General features: G+C 39.8%; 1 protein-coding gene across 1 annotated transcript in view; it reads left to right on the forward strand.

Moving 5' to 3' along the window:
* The window catches only part of KCNQ5 (potassium voltage-gated channel, KQT-like subfamily, member 5), an 86,660-nt gene that overhangs the window by 17,616 nt on the left and 50,514 nt on the right, over positions 1-18,530 (forward strand). The window lies entirely within an intron of this gene.

The raw sequence follows: 18,530 nt of genomic DNA on the forward strand, positions 1-18,530 counted from the left end.
TCTGCACGACAGTCCAGGTATCTGTCCTTCCAGCCAACTTGGCATAGGATATAGGATACTTCTACAACTATTTCAAGAGACTGTTGCTGCCCTTCTTTGCTCTAGGAACTGTGAGAACAGTGAATAGGCACACAACTAGTTAAAACTTTATCTTGGAAAAGAATCTGCAGGGAAACAGTTTCCCAGTAAAGGCAGAAATCAAGGATGGCTTACCAAATTTATCTAATAATTTATTTTTCTAATGGTTTGGAGTAAATGCTTGTTATTGAACATCTGTGGAACTTCAGGATATCAACATCCCAACTTCTCTTCTCTCTCATCTTCTTGTCTCTCTTCCAGCTTTTAATTTCATCTGCCTGTATCTTAAATTAACTTCCAGACTGTCTGGGCCAGGAAATGCATTCTCCCATGCGTATCTATGGCAGCTAGTATTCAGAGTCACATGCTTTTAGCCATTATACACATGGGTCTCAGCGTGAATGGTGAATAACAAGTTTTCATGTAGATGAATGCCATCCTGGTCTAAAAAATAATTATGCAGTGTCCTGTGGCATTGCAGACCAGTGCACTAGTTAGGGATAATGTTTAAAACAAGTTTTTTGCCTTCTTCCTCTTGCCTAATGCTTTATTTCTTGGTAAATCCACACCTTCTCCCCGTGAGGAATTCCTGCAATGGAGAAAGTGTCTTTAGCAAGAGGTGCATGAGTAGGTGGAAAAGCATCATAGACTACCTCCTCCCTGCAAAGAATCACCCCATCTGTGCTATTTTATGACACTGTGGGGGAGAGACAAGTATCAAGACTGGCATTTGTTTTTTCAGGCAGCAGGGAAGGTGGGTAGATCCTTTACCCAACCCCACCTGGCTCCAGGTCACACACTTGCCCTGAGGGTCCCATGACTGGCCAGAAGTGGAAAGAAGCTTCAAAAATCTTCTCAGTCTTTACTAGTCATCTGTCAAGGGAAAGCTAGAAATCCAGACATTCACTTTTCCTGGCATCAACATGGAAACATGGTTACCCTCCTTAACCAGAATTAGCATTATTCCAATCTTCTGTGGTGTACCTCAAAATTTACAGTAATCAGTTTTTGTCAGTGCACAATCATAAAAAAGCATCAAATTATTCAGTAAAATTAACTGACTTCAGCCATTTAGAACTTACTAGAAATGTATCTTTACGTTCTAAGAACCATTAAAGAATTTGACCTTACTAGAAACATTTGGCATATTAGAGTGGTTTGTTGTTCTCCCAAACACTGGTGTGTGGAAAAACTAGCAGTTTGTTTGATTCAGCATTCATTTCTCCTCCCTTTCCTGTCTCCATTCACCTGGTGAGTTTTCTGCCTGTGATTAACTTCAGTTTGAGGTTCTTTAATTCCCAGCAAAAGTGAACAGAGGGGTTCTTCCTAACTCTGCATGTTATCATGGGGTGACTCACAAAGCTTTTCCACCTTTACTTTAAACAGCTCGTAGCTACTTTCCTACTGTTAGTGAAATAGTTCAGGCAGGTCTCCTGGCACGGGCCTTGGTGAGTGTTAAGGTTTAGTTCACTTGATTGTGTCTTTTACTCCTCTCTCTGGAGTTCACCTGCTGTTCTTGTTGCATCTATGTTCATGTAGACAATCTCTAGCCTTAAAAACATCTTCTCTGCCTTCCTTTGAAGTTCTGGGATTTAAACCCCCAGCCATGAATGAGGGTTGGCATATAGATAATGTCCACAGCCAGGCAAGAAAGACCCTCCTGACAGGTTTTCACCCAGGGTCTAGCCAGCCTTGGGTGGGAACTGATTAGGAGATCACCACCAGCTGCCCCTGCCTTCCACATTAACTTGGAGACCAGGCAACAAGCCACCTGTATAAGAACTGTCTCTACTTGCAGTGGGTTTAGGAGGTTTGTTGACATGGTGGATGTGCTGTGTGGGGATTATGGTTATTGAAAAGGCTCCCTGAGTCTTCACAGCAAGTAGAGTTCCCAGTAGTACTTGGAACAAGACTGAAAGAGCAAGGGAAATATGAGGCTTTCTCCTGGCATTTACTACACAATTGGGACTGGACTGATCGCCTGGCTCCATCCTTCCTTTCCCCTATGGCCTGGTTTTGGAATTGACTTGCTCCCTTCTTTGCTATGTTACCTATTGTGAGTGAATACGTTGATCTATTCATTCCTCCAGTGGTGGGACACCTTGGATTTCTTATGTATGATCTAAGACCAAGGGGAGGGATATGGCTCATGTGTTGTCCATTAATAATAATATCCTTCCTATCTGAGCACACAGTCAGCAGAAGACCCTTGCAATTCCATTACTTGCTAGCAGAATTAATTAGTAGACAACAGTCTTTTGCCTGGGGATGTCCTCCTAACGATTCACTGGATGCAAAGTGAACTTTATTCTGCAAAACACTGCACATCTACTAGCACAGACTCTGGAAACTAAACCCGTAACCTCATTTTTTTGCCCTTAATTATTCTGTGCCTCTCTTCTTCTGCTGATTGGTTTTTGTCCATTTCTGGACTTCAGTGTCCCTGAAGGGAGTTTCTGTGGTCCATTATCTCTCCAGATTTATCTTATGAGGAATAACCTTTAGCAAGTCACCTTGCAGCTCTTGCTACATAAAGTAACTATTTGCCTGAAACCTTGGCTTTGCAGTCATGGAAAAATGTGCCCCAATGGCAAAGGCCACCAAGCTGTTTTAGCTAGACCATCAGCAGATGAAGACACATGATTATTTCCCTTTACTCAGCACTCGTTAGGCCCTGTCTAAGATACTGCAACCCATTTGCCCTCTCCAACATCGTACATGAAAGACATCAGTAAGGTGGAGTAAGTTCAGTGGAGGGCACCAAGATGAGCAGCACTGGAGCTTTTGCCCTGTGAGGAGAGGCCGAGGGGCCTGGGCTTGTTCAGCCTGGATGAAGGATGGTTGCAGTGAGAGCTCGGTAAATTCAGTACTTAGGTCTCCTTACAAGCATATGGCCAGTTTTGGCCTATTACTTTTCATGCATTTGTTTAATTAATTCCTTGGTCATCCATTCAGTTATTCTTTCTGATAATTGTTACAGTGGAAGGATTATTTTTTAGAAGACTTAGTCTGTTTACTATTAATTAAATTTGCTATATATCTCCAGCAGATCTGTTCTCTGATTGTTTTTGTGATCAAACACAAATCATATAGGTCAATGGCCTAAGAGCTAGAAATAATAAATTTAAGGATTGCCTTAAGGGTCACATTCAGACAGCCTTTATTTTTTCCCATTAGTAACCTAATAAGCAGAAAAATTTAAGGCAGGGCCAAAGCTGTGTGCCTACAATGTTACTGCCTTGATAAATTGGTTCATCAGGCATCGCTGTGTGCTACCATATTAGTAATGATATCTATCAAATTATTTGACAGTTCTGTACGCTTGCTTATTTCTGTAAAAATCGGAATAATAGTGTAGTATTAAACCTTGAGTTGTATTTCATTCCATGTCAGGACTTACCTGTCATCCCTCATTTCTTGTGATTGTACATGAGCTTGTGCACATAATGTAAAGGCATACCAACATACCCTCCCAGGTATTTAAAATACTTAAAGATGCAAATCCTAAATTTCCCAGGCATATCAGTCTGAAGGTCAGCTGCTAGCACTGCAGACCAATGTTGCTGTGTATACTGTGCAGAAGAGTAGCAATCCAGGTACCTCATCTCCTAACTGATGCCTCCAGGGGCCAGGGATGCCAACACCAGGAAAGAATTCTGTGTCTGCCTGTGCCATAGGAGGAGTCATGTTCCCTGAAAATCCCCAAAATATAAGAGGACATGCCTGCTAATCAGGAAGAAAAAATGTCATCCCCTTCCTGTCAAGACATTAAAGGACACCAAAATAAATGAAGAGTCTAATGTCGTTCCTCTGGCATTGGGCCTCCTAGATGGTTGCATGTGACCTGGCAAAATTAAACTTCTGGCCTCTGTCCTATGCATATGAGAGGTTTTACCATCACAATGGTGTCTCATTCCATGAAAGTGGCTCCCATGCAGCGACACATTATAAAATTAATGAGGAATAATAAATAACAAAGTGTGGGTCAGAAGAGTAAGATCCTGCCGGTCTCACCTGCATGTCTAAAGTCTGCTAGGCTTTCAGAGGAACTTCTTTCTCTACACTGACTGTAGGACCTTTTGGGACTCCTATGGGAGGCAGCCTGGCAAGGGCAGGTGAAGAGCACATGAGCACACTTCCCTTTGAAAGCTGGAAGCAGTGAATTTTACTACCTAAACTTTATGCTACTTCTAGATTTAAATTTGCGGGTTGAAACTCCTATTTCAGAATTTTTTCACCTTAAATTTAAGCTCCCTTCTAGTACTATAACATTCCTCCAAGGCAACTAGACTTCCTGGTGGTCCAGACCAGTGAAAGAGTTCATGTATTTCAGTTAGTCTATTAGCAGTTTCCCCACAGCTGCTTCTACTTTACCTCCAGTCAAGCTACAGCATGATGGAAATGTCACAAGTTCAAATTCTGTTGAGGCTGCAGAATGAACGCATTCCCAACAGGAAGCTTAAGTCCATTATCTGTAATCAAGCTCTTGAACTTCATGACTGGCAAACCTCATTTCAGAGCAATAGCAGTAGCTGTTGCATATGACTGGAACTATTTTTCATTAATTAGAGTTGTAATGAACCATCATGTGTCACTTTTGTCAAACCTTTATAAACAAATCCATATCTAGTGTGCTACAAGATCTACTGAACCTTTAATTTTAATTAATTCAATATATTTATGTAATGATACGTTGTGTGTCTGTCACCTTGGTGTTTAGACATTACATAGTTAAATACAGACAGATAGTAAATCTACTGCTCATGATAAACAATATAAACAGCCTCTCTCCAGCATAATTTGAACTCTAAGTAACCCAGTGATGGTCTTTAATTAAGTATATACTTGACCAATGCGACACATCTCACACCACATCTCATTACAAATCCCAGCAAAACCAAATTCCAGCAGGAGCAGATTCCATGGTGGGGGGTGGTCTCCTGCCAGCCCTGCTTGAACTCATCTCTGGAACATGATGTCTACCTCAGTCCAGAAAACACTCTGGTAGTAGTGGTAGTGTTAAGACTGGAAATTGAAATTTCCTCAGATAATTTCAGCAGCAATAATTATGTGCAATGAGCAGAGGTGCTCTTTAGGCTAAATTGGTCCCAAATTGTCTAGGTTTTTAAAGCTAATATTTAGTAGCATATCTTCATGTTTGACAGTTCTAGAAGTACAGCTTTTAATAATGTGTAGGAAAAGTAACGGATTTTGAATATAATCTATGGGCCTTATTCTTTCGTGTTTACTTTTGGTGACTACTACCCTCACTGCGGAGTAAGTCTTCAACTCATTTGCTATGAGTGAAGACATTAGGCTCTGGTTTTCTCTTTCTGGAAGCTTTATGTCTTCAATTCAAAAGAAGTCTGCTAGTTTGGTACAATGCAGTCCATGGTGAAATTTCTTTCTGGTATGTGCTAAGAAATTCAGTACTTTGTATTTGTGCATTGGCATGATTTTTTGATCTTACACTAGTGTCACTACATGTTATTTTAAGTAGAGGAATGCCTACCACGAATTGGGCAACCTGAGTGAGGTGTGTCTAGTGACTTACTTCCCTTTGGGGAGCTATGGGTAGTGTCACATTTCATCTTCAGGACGCTTGGAGATCGAGATTTGAATCTGAGGGCTGAGCGTTTTTTGCATCTGTATTCTGTGTACCTGATGAGCTATCTGCTGATGAAGGAATTCAACAAGGCTAGTTTAAGATTTCTGAAGAAATGACTTTTCATTGAAAAATATTGATTAACCAAAATCAAAGTAATTCATGGAAAGAAACCAATTCACTTTTCCTGAGGAAAGGCATTTTACAATTATCTAGATCTTTTTCTCTTTATCATCAAAATTAGAAACACTCTCTCTCCCAAACATGCAGAATAGCCAATAATACAGTTTCTGGGTAAATTATTATTAAATTCTTGCTCTGAGAGATTTGGAGCAGGAATTTGCAATCTCTCAGTGCCCCTGAAACTAGCCAAACATCAGTAAATAATTCCAAAGAGATGTACTGATTTACTCCAGCACCTGCTTTGAATTGTAGTCATCTGCTACATGAGAAACTTTGATTTTGTTCACCCAAAGAATGATCTGTCATCCACACCAGAACAGGTGAAACAGGTTAGAGCACTAGAATGTGAAGAATCTGAGAATGAAGATAGGTTTTTGGTAGGAAAGCCTGTTAAAAAACAGAGGCATTTTACTAAAAACAATTTATTTGTGATACTAGAATTACTTCCTTAGACAGCTGTTAAAAATATTTTCCTGAGCATGAGATACTTATGTCTATTCCAGACAGGAGTGATGTAACTCAGCACCTGCACTAAAATGTTTAGTGATTCCTAATTCAGTTCACTTGTTAGGAAAGTGTCCTAAAGTCAAATGTCTCAGTCAAATGACTCATTTGAGATGTTTATATGCTGCCTTACTATGCTGAATTTCCATCATACCCGTAGACAAGGTAGTTGCTCAGATTTCCATACCTACGTGTAAATTCTCCAGTCCAAAATTAAGAAGTTGTTAATGTAAGCACTAGTGTGGAAGTGAGAGATAGACAAGACTGTGCCAAATTCACTTATCTGCCTACCTCAGCATATGAAGTCTCAAAAGCAGTAAAAATGCTGTTTTAATTTAGCAAAATATGAATATGGACTTTTGCAACTGCCCATTACTCTATCCTTGGCATACTTGCAGCCTCTCATGGGACTCTGAAGTCCCTAGCTTGTAGTACTGCTTTATTTCAAAAGCCACTTTCAGTGTGTCATCTATTTTACTAATATGGCTATACTTACTTAGGGGTGCTTTGACAGCATGTTAACGTGAATTTCAGTGTTAATGCCTTGGTGTGGTACATTAGACAACTGTCAGTCTGACTCTTTGAGCCACGATTAACAGCTCCTGCAGGTGGTAGACAATCAAATTGTGCTTTCTCTCATGCTGTCCCAGCCTCACTTCTGTCAGCCCAAATGCAGAAATTTGAGGAGGTCTAAGCAGAGTTGCTGGCTTGTCATATACTACAGGAATCTTTCTAGAATGGTTTGAGAGCACTATGCAGCTAGGAGAAACATAGTGAGAAAAGAACAGAATTAGACTAGACTAGACTAGAATGCAATTGGAAGGGATGTACAACAATCAGCCAGTCCAACTGCCTGATCAATTCGAGACGGACCAAAGGTTAAAGCATGTTGTTAAGGGCATTGTCCAGATGCCTCTTAAACATTGACAGGTTTGGAGCATCAATCACCACTCTAGGAAGCTTGTTCTAGTGCTTGACCACCCGCTCAGTAAAGAAATGCTTCCTAATGTCCAGTTGCTAGGGTGATCTGCCTGATTACCCTTGGTATTGTAGTGTGGGCAGATATCTTATTCCCGTTTTTCCTGCAATTACAGTTTTACTATTCCTTGTGCACAAATCACTTTGTTCCTTATACATTCACCCTGCAGTGTACGACAGCAGGCAACATGCTGCTATCTTATATTCGCAGTATATCCTTCCATCTCTCTGGTGCTTTTAGTTTATTATGCCTGTTGAATATGTGACTTTGTCTCTGCTGAAGACTAGTTTGTTTCTTTTCAGGTCATCTGCATATGAGTAAGGTCTTCAGGAAAAGGGTTGAAGGTGCAGTCAGTTAAAAACAGTCGTTTCATTTTGCTTGGCTGCAATGTCATTTAGAAACATGGGCATTTTCAGTTGTTTTAGAGATAGTGTTTGTTTCTTCAAATGCAGTTTTCTGGTATCTGAGCTTTAATTTGTTAACTGGCAGTTTAAAACACAAGCTTTGACCACCGATACATTCAGTATAGTCACTGGTTGTCAGATGTCATCATCCAGCTTTGCAACTAGCTTATTACTGATCACAAGGCTTGAAGAAATTCAGTTTCCACAGATATTTCCATTCTTTTACATCCCTTGAGAGAACAGCATGTTGCCACCAGCACTGCTAAAGTGACTGACGGGCAGAGTATTCCAGTGAGAATTGTAGGAAATCTCTATTTTTATGATCATGCCTCGAATAGTTACACTCCAACTGCTACATTAGAAAAATACTTGTGTGCAAGAGAAAAAGTACAGGGTTTTAATTCCTCCTTTTTTAGAACTTCAGTGTTTAATACAGCAATTAGGAAGGATTTGACAATGTAACAATGTTGTTACATTGTATAACAGTATTACAGTATTTATATATGAAGTTTAATATGGCTAAGTAGAAATATTTGCATGTGTCTAGGTGGCAAATTGGACATGTCCTGCACATTTTAATTTCCTCCCTCCCTATCCCTAGCATTTAAGCTCAGGGCTCCTATAACCTGTAGTCTCTTCTTAAAGGAAAATTACAGTTTTTACCTTTAAGCTTGTGCTGGTAATTCTCAAAAGTGAGAATTTGACCTTTCCACTGATAGATGATATTGCTGTCAATAGCGGAACTAAGGAAAGTATTCACCAGATCTGTTTTACATGAGCCTGTACACCTCCAAAGTGATGTAAATGCTTATTTGAGCCTGGCAGAAAGAGGCAGCTCCAGCTGCTTGCTTACGCCCTCATGCTGCCCGGTCCCGGCTCTTCAGCACATGTATGTGACCATCCTGGGAGCAGCCAAGGAGAAGGCAGGGTCCTCTCCTCCCTGGGGCTCCCCTTTGCCAGCCCAGCCTTCTCATGAGACTGCTGTGCTGGAGACTACTTTGTTCCAGATGAAAATATCACAAGACAGAGTGGAGTCACACAGATCTGTCACACAGATTGGCATCCTCTGCTGTATTTAAGATCTCATTTTCAGATTGCCTCTTGTTGGGTTTGTGATAGTGCTGCCAGAGTATGGTTTTTGCCCTCTTGGACAAGCACTGAACAGAACTTCTATTTCCTCACATCTGCCACACCAGGAAGTCTCAAGGGTGTCTTCAAGGTGCCCCACACCAGTGTTCTCCAAAACATAAAAAGCTTCTTGCTGGCATAATAGTCCCTCTTTAACTGCCCACCCCCAAACTGCAGGTGAGATAGCAGCTGAGGGAAAAGAGTGACTGGAAATTTCTGATTCTGTGTAATCACAGTAAACTCTGTGTTTACAGCAACAGAGGAGTCCCAGGAGGCACTCACAGTGACTGTGCAGACATCCAAAATAGTTGTGTAGGTTGGGAATGCAAGTTTTGCTTTTAGGCATCAGGGAGAGGTATATGCCTCTGGAGAATGTCTGAGAAAACTTAAGGTAGGAATTAATCTCTTTTGGCCAGCACCAAAGGACCCATGTTCCTGACTTCAGCACCTGAATTAGATAACTCAGCTAAATACTGGACACCTCCTGTTTCCCCCAACCCCATGAATTTGAGAGCAGATTGTTAATACTGCCTCTTCCCTCTCCACCTACAAACAGGCTTTTCCTCTCCCTCAGAGACATTCTCTTCTTTCCCCTTCCCTCTTCAACATCTTTACTTCTCAGTGTTTGCCTGTCCATTTTCACCCTGATACCCAGGATTTTTCTGTTCCTTTTTTTTTTAATTTTTGCTTTTCCAATCCCATACCTCTGCACTGCCTACACTTTATGCACAACCTGAGAATGCATTAGACGGGCACTTCCAGACACCCTGCCCACCTCCACCTCCATGAGATTTAGAGTATGATTGAAAAGACCATCAAAGTGCAGGCTCCTGCCTATAGGTTCCCACCTCTGTGGTTACAAGGACTCTGCACAGAGATGCATCTGGGCTGGTTCATATAGGAGCCCCATTTGGCATCTTTCTACATGATGACTAGTGCCAGATACCTATAAAAAAGGTATTAATACCTGTAGCCTGAATAGCCAATCACACAACATTTTTGTTCGGACATTGATAATTGGTGACTGAGTTGTACAGGAATTCAGATCCCCTGAAAAATCTAATTCCAACAATATGGGTAGAAACATCTAATCTTGTCTTTAGTTCTCCCTGGTTACTCCTTTATAACCTGCAGCAATTAATTTTACAAGTTAATTGCATGTTGTATTTCTTTTTATCAGATTTAAATTGTCTTTTGATCTTACTTTTATAAGGAAGGGTAAATAGGAGGCATCCAACAAACCTTCTCATCTTCTTGCTAGTTTGCATACCTCTATCTGCCATCTCATATTTGTCTCCTGACTAACCACTCCTAAATTATTCAGCCCTTCCTCCTCACACAAGTCTTGCCATGCATGTAGTTATTTTGTTTTTCTCTTGCTGATAACTTTGTGGTTTTCTTGCAGTCCGATCTAATGAGCCTCTTTATTTATCAGGTATATGTGTGTCTGGCTATCCATCCTGCTGCCTTTCCCTCCAGAAATCATCTGGGTTTTTTTTTTCTCTCCACAACAATAGCCTTTCTCCACTAAGGTCTACTATCATCCAGCAAAAAGCCTCAGACATAGTGAAGCGTCTAGCAAATCTTGTTTTCCCAGAGCTTTGTAAGGCACACAACAGTGACTGGGCAGAATAAGTGAAGATTTATGGGAAGGACCTGTGTCTGTTACTCATGCTTTGTTTCTTTGATTGGACACAAATTGTGTTGGTGAACACTGTGTCAAAGATACAGCTTTAAGTGTGTTTCTGTCAGCCTGTCTTAAAGCCAAATAAACCTCCTACTGAATAAATAATGCTTTATGCCTTCTGGCATGTACATATTAGTAATGTTAAAGATCAGTTATTGGAAAAGGCTAATAAGGTATAAATCCATGAAAGGCATGCAATTGAAGTTAATCTTAGCTTGCAGGAGGCCCTTAAATTTTTAAGATTTATTGAGCCAGCTGTTAATAATATAAAAATGTTTGCTGAGGACTTATTCACTCCATGGAAATAGTGTGTACTCAGCAGGGCCATGAACTTTAATTGCTAACAGCGCAAAGACAGGTGAAATGTTCCCATTAATGTAGTTATTCTCATCTGGAATAAAAAATTGTAACCATAACTACAATTTAAAATTTAGTATTTGTTGAGCTGTTATGATTCTTAGCCCACAGAGAAATATTTTGGCTATTTGCTACAGAAGATAAAATGACATTACTTTTATGTATTTGTCATCATGGCCTGAAAGTATGATACTTTTACACAAGAACAGTGGCCATATACTTTTAGAACATAGACATAGTAATGAGTAACATCAGTTGCTCCATTCATGGGGATGGAATCAGGATCTCATTTTAAATTTTAATTAAAAAAATGTCAAGAGATATATCTGACCCATCTTCCTCATTCTGACATTTCATAACAGAATATTTAGATTTCACACCTAAAAAATGTCCAATATTGACTTTTTGAAAATGTTCCATTTTTTCTGTTTCAAAAATTGTTTGGCCTACTGAGTCCAAATTTGTTGTATTTGATTAGCTTTACTAAGAAGTGTCTTTGACATGTTTCCAGTTTTGTTTCATGTTGTCTGGAGGCAACATACTATCACATTGTACAGTACAGAGCTTTACTCAAGGTGTAGTGAAGACATACTAAAGTGCCTGTGAAGAAAGGGACTTACTGGTGCTGCTTGGAGTATCCACAGACAGAGAGAGGTAACATGGGATAGTTCTTGAGGCAGAAAGACTGTACAGCTCCTTCCTGTGGTTGAGGCAAGAAATCTTAAGCTAATCTTTATTCATTAGGATAGGCTGGAGAAATACGCTAAGTGTGGGGCCAGCTTAAAAACCAGTGTTTAGCAGGAGAGTGCGTGAATTCAGTTTTTGGTGACAGATTTGGCTGATGTTTCTCTGGTCCACTTTGCTTTGTGTGTGTGTGTGTGTGTGTGGTGGGGTCAGTGTCAGGGATTTACATGCTTTTTCATCCTGTTCAATGTGCTGAGGAGTTTGCTGAGCTGCCACCACACCACGTTTCATCAGTCACTGCCAGCCTCAGCCAAGTGGACACTCTCACCCCAGCTCAGGCACACGCCAGGCTGAGACCTCCACCGTGGAGAGGTCCAGGTGCCAGGGTGAGGTCCTGCACAGCCTCAGCCTGAGCTGGGGCTCCATGTTGTCTGTCCTCGGATGGACAGGCTCACCAGTGACTAGCCATGGGTTGTACAACCCCGTTGGCACTCAGCTGCTTTGCAGAACTGACCTTACCTCCAGCACCAGACTGGGGGGGGTCTTGCATCAAGTCAGGAGTTTCAGCGTCAGGATGTGATGTAGCTAATCCTCACAGTGTTTGCAGTTATAAAATCTTTGAATTGATCTCCTATAGTATGCTTGCAGTTTAAAGCAGAGTTTATTTTCCATGGCACTGAAAATACACGAAATAGAACCTATTTTATATTATATTGTGTCATGCCAGCTGGCAACTAAGCACCACACAGTAGTGATTTTACAAAATAAATACATATTTATTTTGTATAAGCACCACACAGGAGTGCTTTTACCATACAAATACATATGTATTTTGTGTAATGTATTATGTTATTATCACATATTACATGAGGTTTATATGGCATGTAAATAACATTATATGTTATTTTATATACATATTTAACATTTTAATTTAATTTATCTTAAATAATTTTAATTCCTACCTTTTCTTTTGGCCAGAAAAGATGACTTTAAAAGTTGGTGAGCTGCTTTGCTAAAGAGTCCCCCCTTGTCTATAAAAACTAATATGTATCCTAGAAAGAAGATGTCTTGTATTTCCAGGTCACTTTTATTTCACATTAAGTTATTTTGCTTAACCAGATGACTCCAATACATTGAAAATGAAAACTATAGATAGAGAGAAGGGTTCAAGATGGTTCATCTCTTTTCTCTCTTCACTGGAGTATTGCTCAGCTGATGAGTAAGAAAAATCCAAGTTTCTATGCACAGATCAGTTTCACTGAACTCTTTTGAATTGAGGTCAGTGACTAATGTAGCCCTCTTCCATTGTTAGAACAATAACAAAAAAAATCAATAGAGTAGAGGTAGTAGCCTCTGGATTTTTTTTTTTTTTTAAGTTCCACTTCAGTGCCTAGACAGTATTACACACTTTGTATAATTTCTTTCTCTTCTATGTGCCACTGCCATACATCCCTATCTTCCTGTTTTTCAACAGCAGTAAAAGTCAATTTTCACACTCATCTGTGTTTATCTCTGTGAATTATCTTGATACAGAAAACTATTTCATTTCCCTATTCCTTAAAATACCAACTGCTTTTTCATCTTGAGAAAAGATCACAGATGGAAGCAAAATCACCAGTGTTCTTCATCTGTAATGACAATTAAGAAGTTTTCCATCCAGAGAGTGTTATATATTTGAAAACACAAAGACCTTTTGGCTGGAGTGACAACAACATCTGCAAAAATCAAACAGCATCATCCATCCCAAGAATTTCCTGAAGATATCCTGCCAATTACTTTTACTAGTAGGTGACGATTAATCATAACCTGCCTGGCATCTGAGCAGAGAGACCTGATCCCTGACCAGAAAGAAAAGTTATATTCAGATATAACTGAAAGCAAATTTGCAAGGGCTCAAGATCCTGAGCACCGTTATTTTCAGTATGTGCAAAACTCAGATTATCTCATATTGCTCGCAGGGTTTTCTGGCTGATGGTAGTGGTTAGGCTTTTTTCTTCTGTAAAAATGAGGCATTATTGCTGTAAATCTCCTCAGCTTTTTGTGGAATGTGCATAGCTCAGCCTCCTGCCTCTCCCAAATTATGATAGAGGTGTTCAGGTGCTATAATTTGACAGATGACATTAAACTGTTTTTTTTTAGTAGATTGAGAATAATGTTTAGGCATGTCATATTTCAGAGGGTGAATCCAGGTGACCTCGAAAGAGTCTCCATAGTAGTCTCTAAAAATCCAGTTCGCATATTTTGACAATCTTGCACATACTGAATTGTACTTTATCAATAAATGGTTCTGCTTCTTTCAATGGATAATTTACAAATTATGGTAACATACATCATCTTTCTAAATATGGTAACATTGATCATCCCTCTCTTCAGAGATGTATTTACAGGTTTAATGCTTAAAAAAATAAAATATCAACATTTTAGAGAAAAATATTGAAAATTCTTCTTTCTGGGGTAAATACTTATGCAAGGTCATGGGAAGTTCAGCCCATATTTGACCAAATTTTTTTGCCATAACTATGTGAAATATCACACTGATTTCATAGCAAGGGGACTATTCACACAGCAGAGGAACTGCCACCTGGTAAAAACATTACGATTTGCCTCTTTTCAATTAACTGTTGCAGCATACTCTAATCATAATTTTTATTCTTTGCCCTCTTGAACCAGCAGAGGGAAGTGGTTAATCCCATGTCTGAAGCTAAAAGCACTTTTGTAACCAGTTATGATGAAATGACCTTTTCCGTTCTATGACCTTTCTCAACAATTGTCCAAGGAATAATGGTACAATTATTTCTCTCTCTGAATACCTCTCTGTTAGGTTATTCAGAAGCCTTAAATTATATTAATGTCTTTTCCTTTTTTTTGTTTTTCTTTTTAACCAGCCCACAGCAGCATAAAATACATCAATGCCAAATATGTTGCCAGGCTATGCAAAAAGGCTGCTGTTCGTATAGACAAGTTTGTATGAACAGATCTTTTCTTTTAGGAATCTGAAGAAGTGCAGCTTTTTTTTTTTTTCACATACTGATTAGATGATACCCTCTTGTCCCAGACAGCTAGCTGTGGAGATCATGGTAGAAAAAATGAATGGAGTTCTGAGAGGAGCAATGAACACAAGCTACAAACAAAGTGATATTAGAAAAACTAAAACAGAATCATAAAATATCAGGTTGGAAGGGACTTCAAGGATCACCTGGTCCCACCTTTCTTGGCAAAAGCATAGTCTAGATAAGATGGCCCAGCATCCTGTCCAGCTGAGCCTTAAAAATGTCCAGTGGCCAGGCCTCCATCACCTCCCTGTGGAGGTTATTTCAGTGGCTGGTTGTCCTTGTTGTGAAAAATGTTCCTCTTATGTTGAACCAAAATCTCCCTGGGAGTAACTTGTACCCATTACACCTCATCTCTTCCATGTCACTCCTTGTAAAAAGGGACTGTACATCTTCTTTGTAGATGCCCTTTAAATATTGGAACACAATGATAAGGTCTCCCCTAAGCCTTCTTTTCTCAAGGCTGAACAAACCCAGTTCTCTCAGCCTTTCCTCATATGGCAACTTCCCAGTTCTTCGATGATCTTTGTAGGCTTTCTCTGGACCCTCTGCAGCCTGTCCATGTCTTTTTTGTATAGAGAGACCAAAACTGAACACAGTATTCCAGATGTGGCCTGACAAATGCTGACAGAGTGGGATAATGGCTTTTTCATCTCTGCTAGTGATGCTCTTGTTGATGCAACTTAGCATTCTGTTGGCTTTCTGTGCCACAGCAGCAGTGCCCACTCCTATTGAGCTTGTTGTCCACCGTGACCAACAAGTCCCTTTCCACAGAGCTGTTCTTCAGCCAGGTAGATCCCAGCCTGTGCTGCACACCTAGATTATGTTTTTCCAGGTGCAAGGCCTTACACATCCTTGTTGAAAGTCATAAGGTTCTTTTTACCCCACTCTTCCAGCCTATTCAGGTCTTCCTGCAAGGTGGCTCTCCCTTCCAATGTGTGTGCTTCCCTACTCAGTTTGGTATCATTAACAAACTTCATCAGGGTGCACTTGATTCCATCCTTCAGTTCTCTTATGAAGATATCAAAGAGTGCTGGGCCCAATATCGATTCCTTGGAGACACCACTTGTGACAAGTTGTCATTTTGAAAATGAGCTATTTACCACCACCCTCTGGGTGCAGCCTGTCACCCAGTTCCCCACCCAACCCACAGACCACTTGTCCAAAAATGTAGATCACTTGCCATTCCCTCCCTTCCACCACTCACATGTCCTAGTGACTCAAAATAGAAAGCTGTTAATTATTTCTGTGTAGTTGTTGTAAATCTAGATCAGAATTTATTTAAACTCCTCAGCAAGTGAGAGAGTAATTACTCACTGTGCTGTGATACACTGCATAGCCTGTGCCACGGTAAGCAGATGGAGCTAATGTCAAAGCACCCTTGGTGCTCTTAGAAGATTATGGAGCCCAGTGGCCCTGTAACACCACAGAATAAGAGTACTGGTTTTTTTCACCAGCACCACAGAATAAGAGTGCTGTTTTTCTCACCAGTGGAGTAACTTTAGGATTTAGGATAATGAACTGTCCTGAGAACTATTCATAAGAAATGACCACCACAAGCCATATCTTTTCTCTGTGTCATAGATAACAACTCTAGCCCAAAATTAGACCTTAGGGGAACAGCCTAAGAGTGGCCTAAATTTGGTCACATGGTTCTGGTAATTACATTGTGAGTCAATACAGCTGCAGGCTAGATAAACCACACTGTTGAGGTTTTCTGCTTATTCCTGCAGTTTTAGGGGCAAATGTGACCTACTCCTGTCCTAGCTCACTACCTCTCTGTACTATTCTGTACCCAGAGCAGACACTGTAATGGACAGCCACTGCACTTTTCTGTATATTTTTGATAAGAATGTGTAAACTTAGAGCATTTTCTATAAATTTATAGAAAAATACTATTTTGATTGTGTAGTGATGAAGCTAAAATGATTAAATATTGTTCATTTTCTATTCAGATAAATTCAGAGAGAAAAAATATCACCATATTCTTTTAACCTGTATTTGCTCAGTGTTATTTTTATTTAGGAGGAAAGGATGTTCCAACACATGAGCACTAAATGTAGGCAACAGGAAAAGCTCTCACTAACAACTTTTTATACACTAAGACTTTGAAAACTATGAAAGAGAGAAAGATAAAGCAAGTTTGTGTATTAGTTTGAGCACGTACGTGAGCTTTGAGGATGTGAGAGATTGTCATTAGTTACATTTCTTAATATTATTCTAACAATCTTTCTGTCATTTTAGAGATCGTCCTAATAGCACATCAAAAAAGTTCATAGTAGGAAAGTTACATTGAAAAAACCATTAGAAGTAAGCCAGTCTATGATGATTATTGATGTCTTCTTTTTTATCATTATTAATCTCTTAGTCAAAAAGTTGCCATTAGAAGAGTTTACAGTTTCGAAATGCTAACCACAGCTCCATCAGTGACCCAAGCTAGCCAGAGTTTCTGACTGAGCTTGAGTAGGGTAAGGCAGCTCAACATTGTCCTTCCTCTGTGAAGTGGGGAACTCAGCCTGGCACACCTCTCATGAGCTATTCGAGTTTCAGGTTGTTGCAATACTATGCTTCAGTTCCTTGTCTGTACGTATATGTCACTATTTTAGTGAGATTGGTCAATAGACAAATATAATCTATTACACACATGAGTTCTGGGTTAATATATTTATTTTTCAGAAGAGCCTTCAGTTGTTAACATGGTGGTTTTCAACTAAAAAAGCTTTTGCTGTGTTACTGTTAACAAAACTTTCATGTCATCTTGGGTTTCTTTAGAGGTACGAGGTGAAACGTCTGAAGTGGAAGAATTCAGTTTTTGGTGTTTAACCTGAAACAAAGTGTTCAGAATTGAACGCTGCAAAAACTGCTGAGAAGATCTGAAATCTGAGACTGGACTTAATAAGGGAGGACACTATCTGCAAGGCTAAAAATATGAGAGATATTTCTGAAGAGTGAATAATATCAGGATCATAGCTAAAGAGATGTTTAATGTGCATCAGAAACTCCTGTTTCCTATTAATTCATTATAGAGAAGTTTGGGATTATATTGCCCATTACTCACTCTCACATCCCTAACTTTCCTGCTGCTTTACAGCAAGATACAGAGTGAAACTTGAGACCCCATTAAATTAATTGAAATGTTGCTATTTACTTCTTCCCGATTTCTCAGTTTTGCCACTAAAAGATAACGAGAAAAATATTGATCGAATTTCACTAAAGCCTTCTTAAAATACAGAAATACCATGGAGATTCTAGCTAAATTCAAGTGGAACATGAAAGGAAGTTCAGAAGAACATTTTGCTGTTTTGCTTAAAAGAGGGCAAATGGCACCTGAGATATGTTCGATAAAAATTTATAAGGCAGAGAATCATAAAGTACATAATTTTTCATTTTTCTAGGGTATGTTTAAATAAGAAAACCAAGCAAGTTTAACATTTAGAAGTGACTTTCAACTGTTGCAAACTTTTCGTTAGACTCCGATTTATTCCAAGAAGGGTTTATTTTTATTTATCTTACACCTGTTCCTGGCAAGTCACTGAAATAATGTGCCTGCCTGCCTTCCCTGCTTCCAAGTCAAACACAGCCAGGGAGGGCTGCCCTAGGCAGTGAATCCCTGTGCCCAGCCTGAGGAGTTGGGGCAGTGGTTTTGGGGGTGAGGGCTGTTCTGTGAAGAGGTGAAGAAGATGAGAGAACAAGGTGTGAAAAACACACCAGCAGCCTGGGAAAGTTCTCTTCCCTTCAACTGTGTTTTAAAAATGTGCCAATGCATCTTCTGCTCCCCCATTCCTCTCCTCCCTTTGCCTTCCTGCATCCCTACCCTCCATCTAGGATATACACAAGTAGATCTCTCTTTTGGACCAGTACTTTTAAAGAG

This window comes from Merops nubicus, unplaced genomic scaffold (genome assembly GCF_000691845.1).
Source record: "Merops nubicus isolate BGI_N331 unplaced genomic scaffold, ASM69184v1 scaffold7443, whole genome shotgun sequence".
In the NCBI taxonomy this organism is placed as follows: Eukaryota; Metazoa; Chordata; class Aves; order Coraciiformes; family Meropidae; genus Merops; species Merops nubicus.